Here is a 19,804-nt window from a genome sequence, read left to right on the forward strand (position 1 = left end):
CAACATAGACAAAGGCATCAATTGGAATGCACAATGCTTGAGGGTACTGTGAGTATAGCCTGCCCTGAGTCAATGATTTATGTAGGGGTAATGGTAGAAAAGGTTTTCCATGTGGAAAATATGAAGCAGTTAAGTGGCTTGACCAAGGGTATCTAGTGTGCTCATTACAATCAATCAATCAACAAACAATTATTAAACATTTAGTAATTAATTAACACAGCTGCTTTAAAAAAGACAAGATAAAAAGAAAGAAATATACATCCATTCTCCTGAGGCTCTCTATAAGAATAAACCACCCAATGAGATTGGCTTTCAATTCCAAGGTTAGATTATTAATTGTTTATTGCTTTCAGAACTAGAGGTAAGAATGGAATTTCACTGTGTGAAGCACTGGGGATACAAAGAAAGGCAAAAACATGGCACCCACCATTGGAGAGCTCACATTCTAATAGGGGAAGCAACATGCAGAATTTGGAAAATTGGAGGAGCACAGTACACTAATATCACTTTAAAGTGATATAGTGAGGAAATATAGTGATGAAAAATGCTGGATTTGGAATCAGAAGACCTAGGTTCAAATCCCAGCTCTACTCCCTTACTAGTGTAAGACCTTGAGAAACTTACTTCAACCTCTCTAAGTCTCATCTCCCTCATTTGTAAAATGGGATGGTTGGAATAGATGACCTTTAAGTTCCCTTCTGTCCCTAAAACTATGATCTAATGACTCATCAGAGCCACAAGACTTCCAAGAAGAGACACACAGCTTCATTAAGGAGCAAGTGTTGATGATTCACAAAAGGGATGAGATCCTCCACTGCTCACTCTTCTTTCTCATTATACTCTTACTGTTTCGATGTGCTCTGAATGCTTTGGGAAAATGGGGAGCACTTGGTATCAATTAAAACCAGAGTAGTACTTGGAAAACAAGCAAAGAAAACACAATTAGAGGGCCAACAGGTGCTGAATAACATCCCAGGATGAAAACTTGGAGAGTACCCGCAGTCACTACTACAAGCCACCAGATGGTGCAAGAAAACCATCATGACTAAAAAGGGCCTCGTTCATCATTGTCCCAGCTGTGTCTGTTGGCCCTTAGGAAATGTGTTACTGTGTCTCACTTCGTGTAGAGTGCCCTGCAAAGGTTGGTTGTTTTTTTTTAAATATTAGAAAGCTTTGCGTAGAGTACAGCATGTAAAACACCAAACACCAAAATGCACAGTAGCTGTACTCTTGAAGTTGAAAATCCTCATGGATCTTCTGTCAGCAATATTTTTCCCTTTTTGAAAGAATCTCAAATTGAGTCTTTCAGTGGAATCTTGTCCCTACTGGAACTGGAAGAAGAGAGCACAGAGCTTCCATTTTGTAATCCACAATGCTGCTGAAATACAAGATTCTTTTTGGAGGGAGTGGGGGGGTGGCGGGAATCCACAGGATTGTATATTTGGAAATTGCATTTTTGGCATAAAAGTGAGATGTATAAACAGTTTTAGATGGATGTCTCTTACCTCACATACCATACCAGTGGTGCATAATGTATTACACAATGCTGAGAGCTCTGGCCTTGAAGGGTTAATTACGGTTTTTTGTTTTTTGTTTTTTGTGCCACTGGGACAAGATAGTGCATTTTTGGGTGGTTACTGCTTGCCTTGAGTAGTGTTTTGAGCCATAAGGCTGAAGGCCAAATGACTGGGGCCACCCAAGAAGTGAAATAATCCTCTAGAAATGTATTGCCTGGAGTGGAAATGAAAGTAAGAAGAATAGTCATTCCAGTGCATTTGCTGAGTATTACTTACAGTCATTCAGCTCAAAGTTTGTTTGGCTTCAACCATTACAAATCTCAGATTTGGTTGCTACTAAGCAAATTCCAGGAAATTATAAAATTGAGCAATTTCAAATTCCATTCTTGTCAACTCACTTCATATACACTGAAGAGATACCTAATCAGCAAATTCCATTCTTACCTCCAATTCTAAAAGCAATAAATAATTAATAACCTAGCCTTTGAATTGAAAGCCAATTTCATTGTGTGGTTTATTCTTGTAGAGAGCCTCAGGAGAATGAATGTATATTTCTTTCTATCTTGTCTTTTTTTAAGCAGCTGTTACAGCAGCAATATTCCAATTATACCATAACTCTATAAATTTTTTAACCATTAGAGACCTGCATGGATAAAGAAAATTCAAATTCCTGGAAGGAGAAAAATATTTTATTTATTTATTTTAAATGTAGCTATAGCTTTTGTTTTTACATCACCTTCATTTTTTTTTAATATATCATTCCCCTTTTCCCTACCCAGTGAACCATTCCTTATAACAGAGAATAAAAAAGAAAGAGGAAAATAAAGCATTTCAGCAAAACTAATCACATATCTGACAGCATATGTTCCATATCCCTTGTCCTCCACTTCCACGAAGTAGATAGAGAGATTTCCTCATTCCTTTTCCTGGGCCAAGCCCGGTTATAATAATTGCACATGATTCAGTTGCAGTTTTTTTCTTTCCATTACATTGTGGTTGTCATTTTATATATTATAGTCCTGGTTCTCTTTACTTCACTCTGCATTAGTTCATTTAAGTCTGGTAGTTCTCTGAATTCTTGATATACATAGTTTCTTTTATTACATTCATGTGCCACAAATCTGTGGTGCCCAATTGATGGATTTGTGCTTTGTTTCTAGTTGAAAGAGAAAAATATTTAGAATCTAGGAAAACTTACAATCAGTCGTGGTATCAAGACCAAGGCCTAAAATCAGTAAGGTAATGCCTAAAGGAAATCACGCAATGAGGTTGAGAGAAATGTAATGAACTCTTCTTTCTGTTTCCTTTTTTTAGATTTCATGGGAAAATTAAATTTGTAAAGGCACAAGAGATGTATATTATAGGCAAGTAGTACAGAGCATGTCAGTGATAAAAATAAAAATAGAATCAACTTCTGTGTAAGTCCAGCAAACCCACAACAAACATATGGTGATGTTGTCTTGGTCTAGTGGAAAGGGGAATAGGATTCCTCAGGGGAGTGGCAAAATAAAAAAATAAAGGACAGTGTTATTGGTGGAGCTGTCTCTGAATATCTCACAGACAGTTTTTGAAGGTATGAAGTCTTGCCAAATCATTTTATTTTAATAATTGTAATTATTTAATTAATAATAATAATAATGTTTATACTGTCCTTAAGGTTTTTCAAAGCACTTTACATTATCTCATTTGATCCTCATAACAACCCTGTGAGGGAGGTACTATTATTATCCCCATTTTACAGATAAGGAAACTCATCTCTATTTTTTCAGAATAATACTTTCCATGAATAAGAATGTCATATACCCAGAACTTATATCATGGTAGCATGAAGTTTGACATGGATCAAATCACTTAACTTCTCAGCTTCCTTACCTATAAAATGAAAGTATTGGACTCAATGATGTCTAAAGTTCCTCCCAGCTTGAAAGTCAAAAGATTCCATGTCTTTTAACCAAGTTATCACAGAATGTCAAAGTTGGAAATATCAAAGGTCATTGGCTCAACCTATTGTTGAACAAAAATTCCTTCTATCACATCCCTCCCCATCTTACACCATCCCATCCCATTCCTTTCCCCCGAAAAAGTAGTTATACAGCCTTGGCTTGAAGATCTCCAGTGATGGGAAACACTTGAGACAGCCCATTCCATTTTTGGACAAATCTGATTTGTAAAGATTTTCCTTATATGGAGATTACAACTGCCTCTCTGAAACTTTTACCTATTGCTATTAGTTCTACCCTCTGGGGCTAAGCAGAACGGATCTACTATCTCTCTGCTTGATAACCCTTCAAATATTTGAAGACAGCTATCATGTCCCCTGTAAATCTTCTCTTTTCCAATCTAAACAGCCTTTGTTCTTTCAAATGACCCTGCCATGGAAGCGCAAGGGAGAGAAGGGATTAACCATTTATACAGCCCCTACTATGTGGTAGGCACTGTACTAAATGCTTTACAAATATTGTTTCATTTGATCCTCACAATAATCCTGTGAGGGAGATTTTGTTACTATTATCCCCATTTTACAGTTTAGGAAACCGAGGCAAACAAAGGTTAAGTGACTTGACTAGGGTCACAAAGCTGGTGTTTGAGGTCAGATTTGAACTCAGGTCTTCCTGACTCCAGACCCAGGACTCTAGAGTCCTCTCACCATGCTAGCTGTTTTTCTCTGAATATACTTGAGTTTGTCAATGAAATAGCTTTAAAGAATTTTCAGAGAGGCTATCCTCTCCTACTCACCAGGTCTCAGAGAAGTGAATTGTGGTGAGAATCATCATCTTTATTTTATACAAAAAGGAAATTGAAGTATAGAGAGGATATGACCTACCTGAGGCCACACAGCAAGTCAATGGCCTCATTTCTCCTTGTCCTTGGTACCTCACAAGTTTCTTGTCATGACTAGCTCTGTGCAAATTTGGTAAAGAAACCCAAAACCAGGTTTCAGTTTTCAATATATACCGGAAACTTGGCCCTAGATCACTAAAAAAGTTCACTGTGGTTTGTGAACCTTTCAAACAAATGGGGCCAAGTTTCTGCCATGTCCCTCCTCCCACCAGTGCCAAGGAGGAATTTATGGGTTTGAGTGTGAACCAGGTAAAATTCCATAGCCTCAACATTGCCAAATTCAGGGGCTGCAAGTTGACTTGGAATGAACATAGGAAACTGGGAGAGGCAGTGAATCAAAGCTGCTGAATTTCTTTCAGATCAAGTTATGAAATAATTTGGGGCAGAGAAAGAAAAAGAGCAAATGATTTAAGAGGTGTGCATATTCATTTGCAAATGAAATTATGGAACCTGCTAGTGAGATTTATATTGGTAATTAAGTGATTATGTCTGCATAAAGCTGTTTGAGTTGGAATTCCTGTAAGATTCTGAAGGGACTGAGGCCCTTTTGAGAAATGTTATTGTTTAGCACTTTCGGAAGCAGTTTATATAATGCCTTCCAATTGCTAACTAGTTTCATGAAATGTATTCTGGTGAGGTAGGTCACTAGGCTAAACCATTTGGGCTTCCCCCAAAGACTCCTTACATTGGACCAGCTCCCACTGGGTAGGAGAGAAAGAATAAGGACAAGGAATCTTCTCCTGGCATGGTAGATTAGAGGATCAGATATTTCAGGACTGTTGTTTTTAATTTTTGTCATGAATGCCTCCACCAATCAATTATCTACAATAATATGCGTGTCAAGTGAGATAAAATTATTCATTCCTGATCCTATGATCTTGTAGTGAACATGCTTTGCCTCATTCTGTTGGAGCCAGGCTCCTATATATTCCCCTCAGAAATCTGGGAAGTAACCCTGAAGTGCTACAATATCTCTTCTCTATTGCCATTGGCTTGAGCTCCCAATAACTGTGTTCCTTCCATTATTAGGTTCCAGTTCCATTTAACTACCCAACATTAGCTTTTACAAAGGAATAACTGCTTCAAAGATATAAACAAGAACAAACATAGAGACATTTTACCCCAATACCTCAGGGGCATAATTTCTCCTATATCTTCTTGGTCGCTGGTGCAAGTAGGCTCAACTTAGCTCAGTTCTTATGTAGTATTGGTCCCACCAAGGTCATGTCCAAAGGTGGCATCTCTACTGGATAAGTTCTCATCTCAGTTGTGGCTGGGATGAGGTCACATAGGTCTCTTCCAAACATCACTCCTTGTTCCTTAGGGCATCGACAGTATACAGCTCTGGAAACCAGACTGTAATTATGGAATACTCTCCTGACCTTCAGATCTCACAAGGTTGGAGGTGCCAATTTCTTTCATATCAAAGGAATAAATGCAAGAACTAAGGACTGAGGCCTCTTTCTTAAGTTCCCATGGCCTTGGAAAGGGAAAAAGCCCCAAGCATTTTCCTCTTATATCATTGTCTCTCACTAGATGCTGTAAGCGAAGGGATCACATCACCAGAGTATGACTCTATTGAGCATGACCAAAAGGGTCTAGGTCAAGATTAACAGGCCTTTTTGAATGCTTCTATATTCAATCAAAGAGCCTCCTCTTCACCACATGGTCAACAAATCATAACCAGTTACAGAATATCCAGACATATTCCATAGGCTCTCCAAGATACACATGTCTCTAATGGAATGACTCTAATAGAAGCAGGCTCTTAGCCTCACCATTCAGATGCCAAACTCTATATATGTGCCAGGACCAGGCTCCCATTACAATCTACTCCATAGATGATTTGAAGCTCTCACTTTGCCCATTAGATATACACATATATGTACATATGCATATATATATACATATGTGTTTTCATACAAGGTGTCCCAAAAGGCTTTAAACTACACTAAGACTTTTGGGATATGGTACACACACACACACACACACACACACACACACACACACACACACTATTTACATAAATATATAGTGTGTATGTGTATATGTATAGCTGTATATATAATTTCTATGTATATATGCATATTTTATTTCTTATATACATGTGTATATGAATATTTTATTTATGTATATACTTTTTATATACATGCTATATAAATGTATATATACATGCATATACATATTTAACATGTGTATATATACATATATATCACCAAAATCACTTGAATATATTTATATATGTGTGTGTATGTATGTATATATGTGTGTATGCATGTGTGTCTTTGTGTGTGTGTTCAAATGATATTGGAGATTTCTCAGAGATAACTCTGGGTGGCAGCAACATAAGCTAAAAAACATAGAGTGAGTTGGGCAGTGAGAGAGTTGTCTATCTATATGAACGGACCCTCCCAAAACTCACTCCTTTTGGGGGAGGGGAAGATTGGGGGCAGGGGAGACTTATGTTGCCTTTACCCAGAGTTGTCATTTGGAAATCTCAGGATGTCACTTGAATAATGCTCATGTCTAAGTCTTCACAAATGTGGACAAAAGGGTATCCAGTTCCTTTGCAAAGTAACAACACATCCGTTATAGAATAGCTTGTATCCCAACCTAAAGAAAATACACAAAAGACATAAAGGACTCATGTTAGCCCAATCAATGCAAAATTTCCTTCTCCTTTGAGGTCTACTTTTCCCTAGGATTTTGAAGTTCTCTCTACTTATAGCTTCGCCATTTGGTTTAGACTCCTATCAGAACGGCAGTAAATTTGGGGTTCCTAGGGAGGCAATTCCCCAAAATTTCTAGTGATAACAGTTTCACATAAGAAATCCATATGCAAGCATCCAGTTATACCATATTACTCTAAGGGGCTTGGAACACTTTCTAGAAGGAAACAAAAGATAACATGTGTGAATCACTTGAGACAAACTACTTTTGATATGGTTTAATTTTGTGAAAGCAACGGTCATGTGTGTGTGCTTCTACAGATATTAAGCTAACTAAAAAAATCTGAGCTTGGCCTGATGAAACCGGGTAAAGCTGGTTTCCTGACCTTTTAGTTAGTTCTTTGTCAGATGAGTACTGGATTTCATGTTATACACATGTGCTTAATTGATCTCTTTTGTTGTATTTTTAGCTGTGTGGTTTTTAAGAATGGCTATTACTCCAAAAAAAAAATGCAAAAGTTATGGCTCTTAAAGAGCATAATTCAATGACCACTAGAGATCTATCAGTGGCTCTTGGTCTGGGAAAGTCAAATGTTTCAAGGAATTCAAGCCCACAATGAAACAGCATTAGTCCCACTGAAACACAATGGTAAGAGCAGTTGAAAATGGAAAAAAAAAAACCTGAAACTCAAAGAACTGACAAATTATGGTGGCAAAAATAGCCTCATTAATACTCAGGGAAAGGGAAAGAAAGTAAGATCTTCAAAGGGTCCTATCAACCAGATTATTATTGATTCTTCTGCAATGTGGCTAACATTTCTTAAATTTGAAGAAACTGTGAGAAGAAAACCAGCAGCTAATTTCTATGAAGAAAAAATTCTGGTTGTGGACAAGACAATGCAAAGACCAGACTGAATATTGGGAAAATGTACTAATGAAACTCACTTTTTCATTGAAGAGTATACCAAAGCTATTGCCAAGAGTTCAGGTAAGTGTAGGATCTGGGTATTATTACTACTCTGTAAAATATCTACCCAAAAATGTTTTGGGAATTTTGTGCTTCCAGGGAACCCAGAAGTCTTGCCCTCTTTGAAAAAATGATGAACTTGGAAAAACATAATGATATAGTGGGGGGTGGGGGAGACCAGAATTGTTCCAAAATTACAAAATTCCTAAGTGGAAATGGAATACTGCAATATGGTCTTACACCATGCCATTATGTCATAAAAGGTTAAGACACGTAGCTAAGAGTTGGAGATAAACATGCTTCAATAATGCATCTTGATTATAGCCTATGTAATATAATCAAAGTTAGACTTGTTCTGTTCATCAAAGGTACACTAATATCCAGTGTGACAAAACTTCTTCATAATGAAGAAAGAATATGTATCAAACTCTTATAATATAAAAAACAAGTGACCAGCAAAAGGAGAACATATTGCATATTAAAAGCCTTTTAAAGATGTAAAAAGGTTATTGAATGTCAATATACTTATTTTTCTTTATTGTACTTAATTTGTACATTATTATATACATATAACATATATGTATGCATATATGTCTCTATTATATATATCTAGATTTGTATGGTTTTTCTTTTAAAGTGTCCAGTGAGTAGTCAAGACAATAGGCCCTATAGCAATTTGGGATAGAAAGCAATCACTGAGGGCTGAACCTATAAGGAAGATGTTATGAAGGAATTGAAGGTCAAATTAGACCTTAAAAGAAGTTTGTGTAGCCCATGAAAGCTCTGAGAATCTTTATCCCACCTCCCACTCCTATTGATGAGTTTGATCTCCAGAGCTAGGTTAGCTGTCCTTACCCCTTTTGGTTTTAGGAGTATTTCTAAGGGATTCTGGTGATTCTCTAATGCCACTTGCTCAAGCCCCTACTGATGTACTGTTCTTCAAGATTATCGGCTAAGAATCAGTTTGGTCAGCCAGACTTAAGTAGCTTTTAGAAAGGGATATTTGCTAAAGTTGTATGAGAACATTTGTACCACTGACGTGGTATGATTGAAACAAATACAAGACTCCCCAGCTCTCACCCATCTGCAAAAGTCTGTGACACCTTCTCCTTCAAGTATATATGAAGTCCAGAGTAAAGGGGGCTAAAGCTTAGAGAACACATGTGGTCAATGTGTAACTCACACAGCTCCTGGTAACTAGAATTTCTTTTCTCCATCTTATGAAGTTCTCAAGCATGGTGAATTTGTATCCAGTTTATCCTTGATTCCCAACACAGACACTGCTGCCAGGAATGTCATTATCTAAGAGTATGCTGGAGCCAACTCTAACTAGCTGGGAAGAGTGGATTGTTAAATTTTCGATATAAGCATTTATACCTCAGAAATCAGCAAGCACTACAATCACAGCTTGGTTTATTGTTTTGTTGATTTCCTAAATTTATGGAAATGATGGAAAAAATGTCAATAATGTAGGCTAAACTTAAAAGTGTGTTGTGTACTTTTTCTTTTGTTTTGAGATTTAAACATTTACCAGCACACCCCTGCTCCAGGCCCTTTGAAGCCAAAATGACCTCCTCCAGTAAAAGGTGTAAAGCAAGGAGACCTGGTCAAGGCTGAAGCTGACCTCTCTCCTTCTCTTCCTCCTTCTTCCCCCTCTCCCAGCAAGTTCCCTTTCTTGGGATTCAGTTAAAATTACTCATTTTAGGACTTCACACTTTGTTCTATAAACTATGCAGTCATTAAACTTTTTGAGTAGGCATATAACAAATACAAATAGTGTTTTCGAAGGATTAATCTAATAGCCATTCCTAGGACAAATTAGACAAGGAGGGACTAGAGGCAAGAAGATGGATCAGGAAATAATTGCAATAGCCCAGTTGTAAGGACCTTCTTGGCCTATGGTAGGAGCAGTGGGAATATAATGAGAGGCAAAAATGTAATAAACATTTTAAAGGAAGAATCAATAGCACTTGGTAACTGGTTGTAGATAAAGAAATAATCAAGGATGACTCTTAAAAGGTTGAGCCTGATTGACTGACAGAAAAATTGTACCATTGATATACTCAATCAATATTTATGGCACTCCTATTCTGTGCAAGGCACCATGAGGAAATTTAAAAATAAATAGGACATGGGGCAGCTAGATGGCACAGTGGATAGAGCACTAGCCCTGGGGTCAGGAGGAACTGAGTTCTAATTCAGCCTTAGATACTAGCTGTATAACTCTGGGCAAGTCACTTAACCTCAATTGCCTAAAAAACAAAAAGACATAGTCCTTACTTACATCCTTATACTGGAGATAAAGACAGGGACTAGATCTGTGGCAGGACTTAAATGGAAGTCTTCTTGGCTTCAAAGACAACTCTCTCTCTCTCCACCATACCAGGTTGCCTTAGTAGAGGAATTAAAATATACAACCTGATAATGTAGTACAAATTAATTTTCTTAAATAACTTGCTAACCAAGTGTAATGAAGCTCTCAAACAACTAAATAGAATTTTAGGGCATTGGATGAGAGCAACTGAGGAACACAGGTCACTTCTAATGATTGGCTAGAAAAATCAGCCATGTCACTTGTAGCCCAGATAAAAGTCAAAATGATTCTACTCTATGCCATTCAGCTCTGAGGAGAGACTTGGCCGTGGAGTTTGCTCTTCACATTTTCCTCTGTGTTCCTTGAAGAGTAGAACCAAGAGTAGAAGATGGGGTTTCTTTTTTCTCCTCCAATCCACTGCCAATGATGCCTTGAAGCAAAAGCACAGAACAGCATAGAATTGAGCAAAGTAGACTTTGTAGACCAATCAAGTCAAACTGGTGAGAGACATTGAGATATACTTACAACTGTTAAATCACTCAAGAGATGGCAGTCCCCAGAGCCAACACTCCTTCTGGTGTCCTGATATGGGTTCTGGTTCCTTCTGAAAGTTCATTGTAGTACCCTGGGCCAGAATTTTGGCTGAGCATAATGAAGATGGTAGAAGATGAAAATGAAAATATGGTAGAGAGCATGATCAAATACTGAAACCAAGTTTCCAGCCCAAAAGCAAGCCCAGGGGAACTAGCAAGAAGACTCCTCCAGCAGAGATGGATAACAACTCCCAGAAAGTTCATCTCTCACAATTTACTGTTCATTCACCTATACTCAGGGAAAGGAACATAAAGCAAAGCGAGCAACCAGGAATGTGAGGAGCCTTGTGAGGAGCAGTGCAAGGATATTATGAGGATATCAAAAAGTAACCATGAAAGGTTGATGAGTTATGTAACTGAACATTCCCTTGGTGTGGTGCCCTCATGATTGATCTGTTTGTACTGGCCCACTCTCCCCATTGGTGTTGTATGTGTTTGTGTACATGTGTATATGTATAAGCTTTTGAGGGAGAATGTTGCATTGTAAATCTTCTTACTATGCTATTGCAGGAAATTGCTTTGCTTTGCACTAATTGAATCTTCTATTGAAAGATAAATATATTGGTAGGAGATTATTCACAATAATTTTAGGAGTGTGGACCCACAGAATATCTTTAACCTTAAATGGCTATCCCCCAGGGAAACCCCTCTGCAAGTTGGAAGCGTAGCCAAGCCAAAGGAGGTGATCCACATATAGTTATAATTTTAAAAATATAGAATGTAAGAATACAATAAGGCACAAAGTGTTATGAGTTGACAAGAGGAAGAGCTTATTTCTGGCAAAGATCATAAGATCATAGATTTACCAGAGGTTCCCAACCTTATTTGGCCTACCACCCCCTTTTCAAAAAAAAATTTATGGGAGAGGATTCTGGGAAGATGGTAGAGTAGGTCAGAAAATTTCGAGCTCTCAAAATTTTCCTCCACAAAAGAGATAAAATAGTGCTTCAGGGCAAACAAAGAGCAAATAAGAGTAGGGGCAAAAGAAGAGTTCTCCAGAGACAACTGGAGAAGTTCTGAAGAAAAATACTGGACAAGATTTCCTCCCAGTGAAGAGTAAACACCTCCAGGCTAGGGTCTGCTTCAACAAGTGGCAAGCTGCTTAAACAACTAGCAGCAAGCCCTAGGGTTAGCTGGTTTGGGAGGCTGCCTTGGCCCAGCCACAGGAACTTTTACCCTCAGGAACAGTGAGGCATCTGACCTGGAGAAGATAGTGGGAAGCCTCTTCTGACAAGGAACCCCAGACCCAGCTGTGTTGTGGAGACATAGTGGGGACAAGAAGGAACCAGCACACTCCTGGTGAGAGAAGCAGTGGGGGGATTGGGGGGAGGGGGGACGCCTCTGATGTGAGCACTTACAGGAGGCTGGAGGTCTTGGTTTGAGTTCAAGGTCAGAATGGTGAACTGAAGAGGATTAGAGGCAACAACCCCTATACTCCAGGACTAGAGGTGATTATAAAAACTAAATTATTACCAAAAAAAAATGCACAGGCAAAGGAGAAAGAATCCAACCATAGAGAGCTATTATGGGAATAGAAAAGATCAGAGTTCCTCTCCAGAGGAAGATATTGAAGCAAAGAAATCCTCTTTTACCCCAAAGAGTAGTGTCAAATGGTCACTTGTCCAAAAAGAATTCATTGAAGAACTTACAAAAGACTTTAAAAATCAAATGAGAGCGACTGAGTGAAAACTAAAGAGAAAAATAAGAATAATGCAAGAAAAACAAAAAGATTATGAAAAGAAAGTCAACCAATTAGAAAAGGAGATCTAGGAGGCTCTTAAGGAAGAAAATGACTCCTAGAAAATCAGAATTGGGCAAGGGGAAGCCAACGAAGTTATAAGACATAAAAAAATTTTAAAAAAATCTCATGAGAAAAACAACAAATTTAGAGAACAGATCAAGAAGAGAAAACATAAGAATAATTAGATTACCTGAAAGTTCTGATCAAAAAAAAGAATCTTGATACAATAACACAAGAAATAATTAAAGGAAATTGTCTTGAAGCAGTAGAACAAGAGGGAAAAGTAGAAATAGAAGAAATCTACTGATCACCACCTGAAAGAGATCCTATGAGGAAAACTCACAGGAATGTTATAGTCAGATTTCGAAACCCCCAGATCAAGGACAAAATATTATGAGTAACAAGAGAAAAACAATTTACATATGGTGGCACCACAATTAGAATCACACAAGACCTAGCAGTGGGTGCACTAAAAGATCGAAATTCTTGGAACACTGTATATCAAAGAGCAAAAGAACTGGGCTTCTGGCCAAAAATATCATACCCAACAAAGCTTAGCATAATTCTGAATGAAAAAAAAATTGACATTTGATCAATTGTCAGACTTTCAGGTCTTTATTAAAAAACAAACAAACAAAAACAAAAAAACCCTGAACTCAATAGAAGATTTGACATACAAGAGAAATATAAGATACATACCAATGACCAATTACAAGGGACTAAATAAGTATAGAATGTTTACCTTTTATGTATGAAAAAATAAAACCTATGTCTAAGATTGTTACTAGTAATTAAAAACTAATACAGAGAAATTAGATGGGGGAGGGAGGCTGATAGTTTTGGAAACCTACTCTCATCAGGAATAGATTTAAGAGGAGAAAATACACATTTAGAAGAGTATAAAAGTCTTCTAAATTAGAAAAAAATAAAACTCTAAGTGGATAGGAAGGGTGGAGAGGGTAAAGGAGTGATCTTTAGAGGAAGGGTGTGGAAACAGGTTAAAAGTGGGACATAGAAGGGGGTTTAGATTTAGGGGAATGGGAGGATAAGGGAGGGATTGATGGAGTGGGGGTAGGTTGAGTAATAGGAGAGTAAAGTATCAGGTAGAAGTAAAGTAGAGGAGTTAGGAGAGCTAGAAAAAAAATAAAGATATATGCACAAACATAAAAACAAAGATGAGGAGTAGAATCTCTTAGGGAAAGTATATGTAGATATGTATGTATGTATGTGTATATATGTATAAGTGTATGTATATATCAATACCTATATATAAATATATCCAATGCTCAACTGTAGCCTTGGGGTGATGGGTAGGGGGGGAAGCGAGGGGAAAAAAAACAAAGTAAAAAGTGTACAGCAAAGAACAAAAGAAAACCTACAAGAAAGCAAAGAAAAGATGGACAGTTTTCAACATAATGAACAATATTTAATGTATAGGCTTTCTTGAAATGACAAATTATTGCTATGTAATTTGAATCATCTATGTTCTAGTGTGCACATGACATTTTTGTTTTTTCTTATTTTATATTTAAGTTTATAATGTTTCTTTTCATATTATGTATTTAAGTTTTAGCATTTGTCTAAAAAAAAATTTACTCAGCACCCCCCCCCCCGGGAAATCTACTTTCTTTAACCCTTTAACTTTTTTAAAAATTTGTGTCATTTCAAAAAATAGAAAAATTTTTTAAATGATGCATCTTAAATTTAATAATTTATTTTAAATTTGTGGTGGGAGTTTCCTGCATTGAAATTTTGATGATGCAATATTGCATCACGTAATCATATAGTATCATATTGTAAACCAGTCATTACACGCACATATTCCTGCAGATGCATGCTGGACTTCCCCGCAGTGCTCTACACACTCACCTATCAACACTTGCTTGTTAAGACCTGTAAGTGGATATGACCACTGACCAGTTATAACTTGCATTTGTGTGATTATTTGGAAAATAATGTAATCACTATGACTTCAGCTCTGTTATACAACAGATGAAACATGTATGAACAGTTTTTCAAATTTTTCTTATCTTCTCTTCTTTCCTTATGCTTCTACTGCCCCCTTATTGCACCCAAGGCTACTATGGCTCCCCCTGCATCATTCCAGAGCCCCCCAGGGTGTGGCATTGCCCACTTTGGGAACCTCTAAAGAAGAGACCTTAGAAATTGTCTAGTCCAATCCTTTTATTTTACAGATAAAGAAACTGAGGTTGAAAGGTGAAGTGATTTGCTCAGTTACAAAGGCGTAACATCAGGATTTTAATCTAGGTCCTCAAATATAAAATGCTCTAGTTGGTTTTTAAACTCCTCTGATTAGTTTCCAGTAATGGGGGCTGCTTCCAAGATGATCAGTGATTCAGAGTCAGGAGGACTAAACTCTTTATAAACTCCAGTAGCGTCTTATTACCTCTAGAATAAAACAGAACTCCTATTGCATTTGTAAAGCCCTTCATGACCTGGACCCAATCTATCTTTTTAACTTCATTGTACATTACTCATCCCCAAGTCCACAATCTAGCCAAATTGGTCATCTCTCAATTCCTCACAAACAATTCCCCATCTTCTATCTCTATGACTTTGAACTAGTCATCTCCTATCCAATCCATCCTTACCTCTGTCTCGTTGAATATCTCTCTTCCTTCAAAATGCAACTCCAGTGCCATCTCCATGAAGTCATTCCTGATTCCCTCAACTGCTAGTGCCCTCCTTCCCAAAATACTGTGCATTTAACAATGTTTTATTTATTCTCTTTGTGCATTTTCTGTACATACTTATATACTCCTTTGTTGTCGCTTTATGCCTATTCTGTATATACTTAGTTGTCTCTTTAATTACAAAGAAAGCTTCTTACTAGTAAGGATTTTTTCATTTATTTTCAATCCCCAGTGGCTAGCATAGTTCCTGTATAGTATATGGTTGGTACTAAATAAGTGCAGGCTTGTTTGCTTGTTTGTCAGAATTGCTGCCCCATTCCTTCATAGTCTGTATAAAGGAAGCTATGAGACCCACTCAAGGGCTCTCTTCATCTTTAGGACTCCGTATTTCCCTCCTGCCTCCTAAGCAGGGTATTGAATGAAGTGATTTCTTTCTTCAACCTTCTTCAATTCCAGAATCAATTAATGGGGATTTGTAGCAGAAATACGTAACAGAGACATGCATGGACATGCCTGCTCAGTCCATAAGAATAATTCATGGATGATGTTTATGAATTCTCAAAATGTCTTTGGAGGTCAGGAGTGGGGAGAAGTGGGTTGTGGTATAGATTTTGAATTCCATAAGCACCATGCTCTCAGAATCTAGCCCTTCAGCCAAAGAAAGGAGATTTCTTGAGAAGGATCAGATGCGGGAAATTCCCCATGTTCAAAAGTTCTTGAGTTTGAGTTTTCAAGCACTGGTCTTTTTTAAAGAGAGAAAAAAAATTTTTTTCCACAGCATGGCACTTGGAGACAGAAGATCCAACAGAGAGTTGCCCTATAGCTTAAGAACCAAGGCCATGTTATAGGAAGCGATTGGTTCTCCACCTTGCCAACCCTCCCACCCCACCATTGCTCAGTTACTCACACAAGTCTAGTATGAAGCAAAGATTGCTTTTTCAGAAGCCTCCCAAAGTGTGTGTTCCTTCCAAGGGGAGTCTAATGATCAGTTTGAGTATTTTTCTCTGTATGTAAGCACCTGTAAGTCCTTGACATCTTGGGTATTGTGTGTGTGTGTGTGTGTGTGTGTGTGTGTGTGTATGTGTGTGTGTGTATGAAGATTCTCTCATACCTGATGCCCATGTTGTACACAGGATGCCGGTGCAGGATTTGGGGACCTTGCTACCCATGTTTGGGGAAACCTAGACAAGAGCCATATCATGAGCATATTCAGAGATTTTCCTAGAGTATGTCAGGTTGGAGCAATTGCCAAAAGGAATAATTGATCCTCCAGGGATCGGGCTCCCAGTGTCAGACCTGATCCATGTGAGTTTAGAAGCTTTGAGGAGCCCTAGTACATAGGTTACATATGAAAGGAGTAGTAAGAAATAAGGTTACAAAAGTAGATTGAGGCCAACTAAGAGAAGACCTTGAATGCCAAATCAAAGAATTTGGACATTATTAATAGGGAGGTATTATTTAATTTAGAAGAAGCTGGTGATACAGTGGATAGAGCAATGATCTTGGAGTCAGGAAGACGTGAGTTAAAATCCAACCTCAGATACTTACTAGCTCTGTGAACCTAGGCAAGTCACTTAACCTTTGTTCGCCTCAGTTTCCTCAACTGTAAAGTGGAGATAATACTTACATCTATCATGAGGTTGTTGATAATATTTGTTTAAAATAATGTTCTTAGCACAGTAACTGGCATCTAGCAGGCACTATATATACATGCATACATATACAATATATAATACATATATATATATATACATATACACATTATGTGTATATACATATATAGATATATTCCCTCCCTGGCAGTGGAGGGGCTATGAATTTTTTTTGAGCAGAGGGGTGCTTCAGGGAAATTAATCAGATATTAGATGTCTGGGGGAACAGAGAAACTAGAAACAGAGTGTTGAGCAGCAGTCACTGACCTTATAGTTAGGAAGTCAGGTTATGGTTCTACCTCTGCTTCTAATTCACTACATGACCCTGAACAATCCCTTAATATCTTGGGGTCTCAAGTTCTTTTTACGTAAGATAAGGAGTTTGAACTAATTTAACTCTATTGTCCCTTCCAACTCTAAAAATAATATAATCTTATAATTGATACTAAAGTTTCCTCCTGGTCTAAAACTGTGATGACGAAACCAGTAGAAGATCAGTGTAATAGCTTAGGTGACAGCTAATCAAGACCTTAACTAGGGAGGGACAAGTTAAAATGGAGCAGATGAGATAGAAAGAGGAGCTATTTTAGGGGTAGTGTCCCTAGGTGACTAAGAACATCTATCATTAACAGAAATATGGAAATCAGGAGGAATAGGTTTAGAGGGAAAGGTGAATTTTGTGGAAGTTGAGGTATTGCCAGAAGATCCAGGAAAAGATGTTCAGTAGATAGTTGAAAATGTAGTGATGGAGCTCAGTAGAGGTAAGGGCTAGAGTTATAGATGTAAGAGTCAGATGATGATGATGATGATGATGATGATGATGATGATGATGATGATGACAGTGCTGGTGATGATGATAGTCAAAGTTATGGGAGTAGATGAGATTGTCAAGGAAGGAAGCATGTAGACAAAAATAAACCTGAAGACAGAACCTTGTGTATAATTAGTCTAAGGAAATTCTATCCCTCCTGCTTATCTTCAGTTTTTACTGATCTCCTCTTGAGTTATAGGAGAAATTAGAGAATTCAAAGGTGAAAGTTTGGGTTGATTTGTGTTTTTCTTTTTTAACATTGTATATTAAAGAACAAATGACTATTAGAATTATATTTCAGTGATCAGTGTGCTGAGATTTTTCCTCAGTGAATTTAATTCTTTTATTATGTTTAATATAATTATAGACCCTACAGATCTTTCCTTTTACCATTTAACAGCAGACCCTGATGATGGGCCATGGTGTTGCCTCTTCCAGTGAGTAGACTTCTCACATGAGTAGACTTCTTGGAAGAGCCTAAACTCTAAATAGAAGGGTTAATCTTTTCCACCTGTGTTTTCTGGCCCTCACCCAGGAGCCTCACGGGGAAAAAATCACTTAAAGATAATCTAGGTTTGTCCAACCCAAAAAAGTAGATTAGAACTTTACCCAATGTGGAAAATAGATCAAGTACAAGACAGCTCTTCATTCATTAAGAAATGACTTAAAACACAAAATATTCCTAAGTGAGCATTGACAAAGATTGAGAACACAATACAATAGCTCGTAATTTATATGCTGTTTTGGAAAGGTGATAATTAAAGCACCAAGCATGCAATATTTTTTTAGGACACTGTAACAACCATTTTACCTTCATGTCAGCTCTGTCTTGTCGAAACAACTCCCTCAAGGTTCATGTTTTCTGTCAAGCCAGTCCAGGGCTTGCGTTCATTCTCCTGTGGATGGTCATTTTCTCCAAGAAACATTGTAGTAGCTATAGATAGGGAGGTACTTCCTACAGTGAAGCCAGCACTGATTGAGGACCTCTCACATGCTTAAGGTAACGACTCCCAGAAAGTTTATCCGTCATTATTCCTGTTTAGTCACCTATGCTCAGGGAAAAGAACATAAACCAGAGAAGGCAGCCAAGGACCTCAGGTTCAGGCTCAGGGTTGGCTAGGCAACACATATTCTAGATGCCATGTGCAAGAGACCAAGATAGGTGAAGGGAAAGTCCAAGGGAGAGCCTCACAGAATTCCTCACATGCTCAGCAAGCCAGAGGGACAGACTCACTCCTTTTAAGGTTAACTGAGTGGGGCATTCTTCATGGCTCACTAACCAATCCTCTTTGATACGTGACCTCATCATGAAGCAAGGTGAAACACTTGGAATTTTGTATGTCCTTTAGTAAGGGCTAACTGTGATTTTTGCTGCATCTTTACTCCTTCCTAGAGGCCAAAGTAGAAGTGCCAATGAGTCCACGCTTCACTCCCACTGAACCAGCTTTTAAGATAGCGCCTAACTACTTCCTGTTTTTTCCATCAAAGCCAAAGTACTATGGGAGTAGGAGTTGGAAAGGAATAAGCAATATTATAATGCCCAGTATCTGCCAGGCACTGTGTTAAATACTTTACAAATATTATTTCATTGGATCCTCACAACAATCCTGAAAGGTCGGTGCTGTTATGATCCTTATTTTATAGTTGAGGAAACTGAGATAAACAGGTTAAGTGATTTGTCCAGGGTCATACAGTCAGTAAGTATCTAAGATGAGATTTGAACTCATATCTTTTTTAAAATTAATTTATTTTTAGTTTTCAATACCCACTTCCATAAGCTTTTGATTTTAAATTTTCTCCCTCTCCCAACCTCCCTCCTCAAGATGGCATGCAATCTGATATAGGCTCTACATATACATTCCTATTAAACATATTTTCACATTAGTCATGTTGTAAAGAAGAATGAGGACCAGTAGGAGGAACCACAAGAAATAAGAAACAAAATAAAACAGAAGAGAAAAAAAAGAACAAATAGTATGCTTCAATCTGCATTCCAACTCCATAGTTCTTTCTCTGAATGTAGATAGCATCTTCCATCATGAGAC

The 19,804-nt window shown here is 37.7% G+C and overlaps 1 long non-coding RNA gene across 1 annotated transcript; it reads right to left on the reverse strand.

Moving 5' to 3' along the window:
• Window positions 1–10,217: 10,217 nt before the first annotated feature.
• Window positions 10,218–18,801, reverse strand: LOC114049524. The gene is made up of 3 exons (XR_003569871.1): window positions 18,571–18,801; window positions 10,834–10,950; window positions 10,218–10,738 (listed from the first exon to the last, which is right to left on the reverse strand). It is a non-coding gene; the product is annotated as an uncharacterized LOC114049524 (long non-coding RNA).
• Window positions 18,802–19,804: the final 1,003 nt, after the last annotated feature.

This window comes from Vombatus ursinus, unplaced genomic scaffold, assembly GCF_900497805.2.
Source record: "Vombatus ursinus unplaced genomic scaffold, bare-nosed wombat genome assembly UNPS02014798.1, whole genome shotgun sequence".
In the NCBI taxonomy this organism is placed as follows: Eukaryota; Metazoa; Chordata; class Mammalia; order Diprotodontia; family Vombatidae; genus Vombatus; species Vombatus ursinus.